Source organism: Peromyscus leucopus, chromosome 7 (assembly GCF_004664715.2).
Source record: "Peromyscus leucopus breed LL Stock chromosome 7, UCI_PerLeu_2.1, whole genome shotgun sequence".
In the NCBI taxonomy this organism is placed as follows: domain Eukaryota; kingdom Metazoa; phylum Chordata; class Mammalia; order Rodentia; family Cricetidae; genus Peromyscus; species Peromyscus leucopus.
The window spans coordinates 102,285,240-102,293,355 of record NC_051069.1 but is presented as its reverse complement, the minus strand read 5'-3'; positions in this window follow the sequence as shown (position 1 = coordinate 102,293,355).

Below are 8,116 nucleotides of genomic sequence, written 5' to 3'. Positions count from 1 at the left end.
TGTACAAGAACAGGGCACAAGAGCTGCTGATATTTCAAAGACACCAACAGCCCTATCTTTAAAGTGGTTAGTGAACAAACCTGTATGGGTTCAGCAATGGCCTATAACATCAGAGGAACTGTAGGCCTTAGAACAGCTGGTACAGGAGCAGCTAAATGCTCAGAATATTGAAGAAACCAGCAGCCCTTGGAATTCTCCTGTATTTATTATTAAAAAGAAATCTGGAAAATGGAGGATGGTAACAGATTTAAGAGATGTTAATAAGTTGATTCAGCCAATGCACTCTCTACAGTCTGGAATTCCTTTGCCTACTCTGTTACCTAAAGGATGGCCTCTTATAGTTATCAATTTAAAAGACTGTTTCTTCACTATACTTTACAAGAAAAAGACAGAGAAAAATTTGCCTTCACAGTATCTACTTATAATAATTCTCAGTGTATTAAGATATATCAATGGAAGATTCTCCCACAGGCAATGTTAAATAGGCAAACCCCATGCCAATATTTTGTATGACTGCTATCGGAAATGATACATAAACAATTTCCTCAATTTATAGCTTACCATTACATAGACAGCATCTTACTAGCTGATTCATATGTAAATACTTTAGAATGTTTGAAGAAGTAAAGAAAAATTTGCATTTTGGAGGGTTACAAATTGCTCCTGAAAAGATACAAAGAGGAAGCTGGGCAGTGATGGCACACGCCTTTAATCCCAGCACTCAGGAGGCATAGGCAGGTGGATCTCTGTGAGTTCGAGGCCAGCCTGGTCTCCTAAGCGAGTTCCATGAAAGGCACAAAGCTACACAGAGAAACCCTGTCTCAGGAAAAAAAAAAAAGATACAAAGAGGAAATTCTATTAATTATTTAGGATATAAAATAGGTCTACAAAAAATTAGACCCCAAAAGGTGCAAATTAGTAGAGATTGATTGCATACTCTAAATGACTTTCAAAGATTCCTAGGAGACATTTCTAATCTATGGCCCACTATTGGAGTAAAAAATGATGAACTAAATAATTTGTTCAAAACCTTAAATGTTGACAAGGACTTGAATAGTCCAAGAGAATTATCAGCTGAAGCTGAGAGAGAATTGGCTTTGGTGGAAAAAAAAATACTATAGGATGCACATGTGGATTGTTTGGATCCAGAGCTTGATTGCATTCTGGTTATTTTGCCCTCTATGCATTCTCCTACAGGAATAATAATGCAAAGGGATGATTTTATCTTAGAATGGATCTTTTCACCACATAAACATAGTAAAAAATTAAAAAATTTATGTGGAAAATGTCTCTGAGTTGATCATAAAAGGAAAATTGAGACTTCGTCAATTAGCATGAATAGACCCAGCAGAAATTATAGTACTTTTAACTAATGATGAAATTGACAAATTACAGGCAGAAAGTGAACCTTGGAAAAGAGCTTGCAGTAATTTTTTGGGAGAGATTAACAACAAATATCACAAAAGCAAGAGAATTATATTCATAAAGGGAACTCACTGGACCCTTTCTCATACTGTACAGGGAACACCAATATCTAGAGCCCCTAAATTTATACTGATGCAAGCAAATCAGGAAAGGCAGGTTACAAATCAGAAGATTTAAGTAAAGTGGTACAAAGTCCTTATAATTCTGGGGCTGGAGATATGGCTCAGAGGTTAAGAGCACCGACTGCTCTTCCAGAGGTCCTGAGTTCAATTCCCAGCACCCACATGGTGGCTCATAACCATCTGTAATGAGATCTGGCACCCACTTCTGTATACATAATAAATAAATAAATCTTTAAAAAAGTCTTTATAATTCTGTCCAAAAGTCAGAATTATATGTCATTCTTATGATATTAATGGATTTTACAGAACTTCTTAACACAGTTACTGACTTTCAGTATGCAGTTATTTTACCCACTGAAACTGCTGAATTTATTCCTGATGAGTAAGAATTAACTTCATTATTTTTTTTCAGTTATAAGAAATAATCAGGAATAGGAATCATCCTTTATATATAACACACATCTGATTCCATAAAGGTCAGCCAGGCCCTGTAGCATAAGGTAATCATGAAATTGATCAACTATTGATAGGAAGTGTGCCAGAGGCCTCAGAGTTTCATAAAAGACACCATGTCAATAACAAGGGTTTGAAAAAGGATTTTTCCATCATTTGGCAACAAGCCAAGAAAATTATAAGTAAATGTCCTACTTGTTTTTTTTTTTTTTTTTTTTTTTTGGTTTTTCGAGACAGGGTTTCTCTGTTAGCTTTGCGCTTTCATGGAACTCATGTCAATAACCAGGCTGCTTGAATCACAGAGATCCATCATGTTGCCTCCAAGTGCTGGAATTAAAGCGTGCGAAATGTCCTACTTGTTCTTTATACAACCAAATTCCACTACCTGCAGTAAGTAACCCATTTCAAAGGAATGAAATCTGGCAAACAGATGTGTTTCATTTTGTAGAATTTAGAAAATTAACATATGTACACTACACCATTGATACTTATTCAGTATTTCAATGTGCAACTGCTTTGAGTTCTGAAAAAGCTGATTCTGTAATCATCATTTGCTAGAAGTTATGGCCATCATGGGTATACCTGTACAAATTAAGACTGACAATGCTCCAGCATATGTCTCTAATAAAATGAAACATTTTTTTGCTTATTACCATACAAACCATATTACAGGTATACCACACAATCCTACAGGGCAAGCAGCCATAGTAAGATCAAACTGAACTCTAAAGGATATGCTAAATAAACAGAAAGGGGTAACAAAACCCCCCAAAATAGACTGCATAATACTCTATTAACTTTGAATTTTCTCAATGCTAATGAGAAAGGAACAACAGCTGTGGAGAGATATTGGATAATAGAAAAAAAAAAACTACAGAATTAAATCAGCCTGTGTACTTTAAAGATGCACTGACATCAGAAGGGAAACCAGCATATGTGTTGGGGACGAGGTTTTGCTTTTGTTTCCTCAGGAGGAAGAAAAGCTATGGTTATCATCAAAATTGATAAAGGTCTGATTTGAAAGAGAGAGACCTCTTAATTAGAAGAGGTGATAGTTCATCAACCAGAGTGACCATTCAAGCTAAACTAACTTACACAACTGACAAATGCTTTTCATTTGATCAGATATAACATGCCAAAAGGGAACCTCCCCAAAGTTAGGGTTGGGGAAGGGTTTTGCTCTTGTCTTTTCAAGAGAATGAAGACATCCAGCGAAGGAATCTAAAGATTACTGGTCAAATGAGACATGTGAAGTAAAAGGACAAATTACTCAGAAAAAAATGTCCAAAGAAAAAGAGTAAATTGGCCTATTGTTGTATCACATCTCCAACAGGATAAAATTTCATCAATCTTCCCAAATGTTTGTTTCTGCTGTTCTCTACATCATATAAGGCAAATGTTTTTTTTGTAGTCCCAATCCAATTAAAAGTTATATCTGGCTTTGGAGTTGGAGTGTGGATATATATATATATATATGTATATATGTACATATATACATACATATACACACACATACACACACATATATACTTTTTGCCATGATATTAATGGTCATATAGAGTACTAACTAATTCTAGAAAAAGGCTTCACTTAACTTCCCATACATGATTTCACATTTGAGTCTCTATCAGGTAACTAGACATTAAGTTTTTGTACTATGGATGTACAAAACAAATATTGATCTTTTAACCTGATATCTGCTGCATATGACATTTAAAATGTTTAAGTTCTCTGCAATGAACAATGGCCATGCCTAACAATGATCTTTGAAGTTTCCGAAAGTTTGATGGGGCCCTACAACGACGATTCCACATCAAGTGTGATAACACCACTAAGCTGAAAAACACCACCTAGAGATCAGCTTTGGACTACAACCTGCTCAGGATGATTTTGAGGTAGCTAGCTTAGATGATCCAGCCTCACAGACTACTCTGTCCAGGACTTGAGATAAGCCCTGCACTTACCCATTACACAGAGACTGATCAACAAATGATAAAACTACCTCTCCCAGGACTTGACAATTAACCCCAAATTTTCTTTTCAGGATCCTATAAAGATGCCTTTGCCCCCAGACAGCAGGATGTCAGTTTAAGAACACGATACCCACATTCCCAAGAGATGGGGTGGGTGGTTTTTGGCCTTTCAATGGGTTATAGATATTTGTCATTGTTTAGGGTGATTGGTTGTAAGCTGTTATTTGTAATGGTTAAAAAAAGCTGAACAAAGGAGATTAGATTCAGGGTTCTTGTTTTGAAAAGAGAAAAGTGGGATATAGAAATGATAGGATAAAAGGGTAGATTATTGAATCTACTTTTTTTTTTGGTTTTTCGAGACAGGGTTTCTCTGTGTAGCTTTGCGCCTTTCCTGGAGCTCACTTGGTAGCCCAGGCTGGCCTCTGCCTCCTGAGTGCTGGGATTAAAGGCGTGCACCACCAACGCCCGGCTGAATCTACTTTTAAAAAGCAACTACTTATTTTAAATATTTTACATTGATATGGATCTTTGTATATTGATACAAAGTTGAGATTATTTTTGTTAGAACATACTGTACAGACATTTCTAATCTTGTTCAAGGTATTGTGCCTATACATCTCATTTAACAATGTAATGCAAATTGCTAGTCCTTGAAAGTTATTATTACAAACTATTTAGGATAATAAAGAAATGCAGGTTAGTAGTTAGTCATCTATTACAATTAAACTTGTAGTCATATTAGATGTGTTTTCAAGGTCAAACAGATATTGTTTAGGTAGACAGGTGGTCTTCAAACACATCAGAGATCTGCAGAATATGGCATTTAAGATGTTTTAATAACATAGGTTCTTTTTTTTTTTGACAATGAGACATGTCTTCTCATGACACCCTCCTGCCATCCTTGGTATCAACCAAAGGTGAGGGACAAACTCCTGCAAAAAGAGGCCATGCCAAGGACGGATGGTTCTACTTAAATAACTGCCATCCTCCCTCAGGACCAGGCACTGTCCATCAGTTCAGACATCCACCACCTTACACACAGGCCCCAAAGCTTGTTCCATTTCTTAGAGCCCCTCTTTGACCCACCCATCCTTGAGCTTGTATTTCACAGGTTCATTCCTCCTGCCAGATGTGTGCCAAGACCAACCCTCAGGGGGCCCTCCAGATATGTCAGCCTCTGAACCAGCTTTGAGGACACCAACCAGGCAGGGACTGGCAGGATGATTTCACTCACATGCCCACCCATAAAAAAACTCCACTATTTCTTAACTCTTGTTGACACATTTACAGAAACAGCAGATGGGGTGACTCAAGTGCCCCTGGACCACATCACCCATCAATTTGGCCTACCACAAACCATATAAATAGACAAGCCAGCCTTCACTTCCAAGGTCATGGCCCTCATGTCAGAAGCTTTCAACATTTCCTGGAAATTCCACATCCCCTATCATCCACAATCCTCAGGAAAAGTTTTGAGGACCAATGGACTTATTAAACAGCAGCTCACCAAGCTCTCCATTGAACTCAGGTTATCTTTTCCCTCCCTTCTCCCCATTGCCCTAACCCGCCTCTGGGCCACACCACGCTCTCCTACAGGCCTAAGCCCTTTTGAGCTCCTTTACTGAAGGCCCTTCCTCCTCAATCACCACCTCCTGACCCAAACTCCTCCGCTGGCTGGGTACCTCCCCTACCTCTCCCTTCTGAGGTCCCTTCTCCAGTCACATGCTGACAGCTATCTCCCTGCCCCCACACCAATGGGCCCAACTGCCCCTGAGCCTGCCTCACTCTCTCCCCAGGGGACCAAGTACTCCTCAAACAGCTAGCTTGTAAGTCTCTCAAGCCCTGATGGACAGGACCTTACACTGTGATCCTCACCACCCCCTCAGCTGCCAGGCTCCTGGGACATCAATGCTGGTACCATCACTCCAGGTTCAAGTGGGCACCTATTCAGGATATATGGTCTGTCTAGCAGCCAGGACCCTCCACCCTCTGGTTTTCCAAGGTGTCCTGATGAAGGGTCCATGTGATCACTCTTACCATGGATAGCCCGTTCCTAGGGCAGGTGTTAATAATCTATTTTTTTCTAGTAACTTGCCTCCTCTGCTTCCTCAAGAAACAGATGCCTGAGGTCTCCAGGATGGCAGTTAACTAGATGCCTCTTCACCTACACCTCCCGCTGAGTGTGAGCACACCAACTCCTGACCCCCCCTCCCCATGTTGTCCCATGCCTACAGGAAGTAGCTAGATACGAGGCTTCCATATCCCCAAAGAGTCTGGGATGTTCAGGTAAAAGCTCCACCTCAGTCTCCCACCCTCTTTCTCTCTCCAAACCCCGCCTCATCTCAGAAGACCTGCCAAACGGTGGCTCCCCCACCCCCAGAGATGCATAAGACCACTTCAAACTGCCCCCCAGAGAACAGACATGTGGTTTCCATCTCTTCTCCCTGTCTCCTATTTGGGGGGTCAGAAAATCATCTGGGAGCATTTTACTCATTAACCCTGGACTTTTTCTTAATTTGGTTTGATTTGTATTTCTGCAGCAGCAGAGAGGCTCAATATCGGGGTACAGAAACTTACTGCCTGCCATTGCCGTGAGTCATGGAAATCCTTTGGTCGTGGTTCCACAGGACCAGTCCTTTCACACACTTCAGCAGGCCATGAATGGGGTAGAGGCTGGGGTGGGCCAACTCTAACCCTGGATTTGGGTCTGAGTGGTTGCTGATTGAGTCTGTCCAGGCCACTGGGGCTGCCCTCCTCAGGCAAGGGGGCAGAGCCAGCTCTCCTATGTCCATACCACACTTGTGGTGAGGGGTGGGGCCATTGCTTCCAAGTGACTGCTGGAAACAGCCTCTCCTGGCCAGTGACGAACAGGGCCAGCTCTCCCAGGGCCAGCATAGGGTGGTGCCTGCTCAGTACAGCCCTCGAATTTCAATCTGCATGGCTCCTATGGTCCCTTGTGGTATCTTGGGCCATGGATATCAGCACGACCCCAGCTGTGGCAGGACCACAGGCCTAGACACGGCCCTTGGCAGCAGCCTGGCTCCAGATGTCACCGTCACCCTGGGTGGCAGCACAGGCCACTTAGATCAGCCTGGCCCCAGTGGCAGTGTGACTCTCAGATACCAGCATGAACTCAGGTGAGTGTCCAGGCTCCGGGCATCTGCTTGGTCTCCAGTGGTTAACTGAAGCCATGGATGTCAACACAGTCCCTGGCTGCTGTAGGACCACAGACCCTGACATGGCCCCGGGTGGCAAGCACGCCACCCACATCAGCCTGTCCCTCTCCACCTTTGCTCCGTCAGTTCCAGCTCTTGCCACGGCACATGGACTGGACTTTGCTCCTTTCTTCCCACTTTGCCGCCATAATTCACTAATCATAATGGCGTCTAAACCCCCAGCGTCACTGGGGATGTTTTTAGTCAGCCTGGGGTCATCACTATAGATTTTTTTTTTATTTTTTATTATATATATATATATATATATATATTTTATTATTTTACAATACTATTCAGTTCTACATATCAGCCATGGGTTTCCCCTATTCTCCCCCCTCCCATCCCTCCCCTTACCCCAGCCACCCTCCATTCCCACCTCCTCCAGGGCAAGTCCTCCCCCGAGGACTGCAATCAACCTGGTAGACTCAGTCCAGGCAGGTCCAGTCCCTTCCTCCCAGACTGAGCCAAGTGTCCCTGCATAAGTTCCAGGTTTCAAACAGCCAACTCATTCAATGAGCACAGGACTTGGTCCCACTGCCTAGTTGCCTCCCAAACTGATCAAGCCAATCAACTGTCTCACCTATTCAGAGGGCCTGATCCAGCTGGGGGCCCTCAGCCTTTGGTTCATAGTTCATGTGTTTCCATTCATTTGGCTATTTTTTTTCAATAATTGAGTAAAACTGAAATTTATTATATGCACAGTCGTCCTAGGACTCCATACTATATATATAGCCTCTATGGTTCTATGGGTTGTGGTCTGATTGTTCTTTATTTTATATCTAGAATCCACTTATGAGTGAGTACATACTATGACTGTCTTTCTGGGTTTGGGTTACCTCACTCAGGATGATTTTTTTCTAGTTCCATCCATTTGCCTGCAAATTTCATGCTTTCGTTGTTTTTCTCTGCTGAGTAGTACTCCATTGTG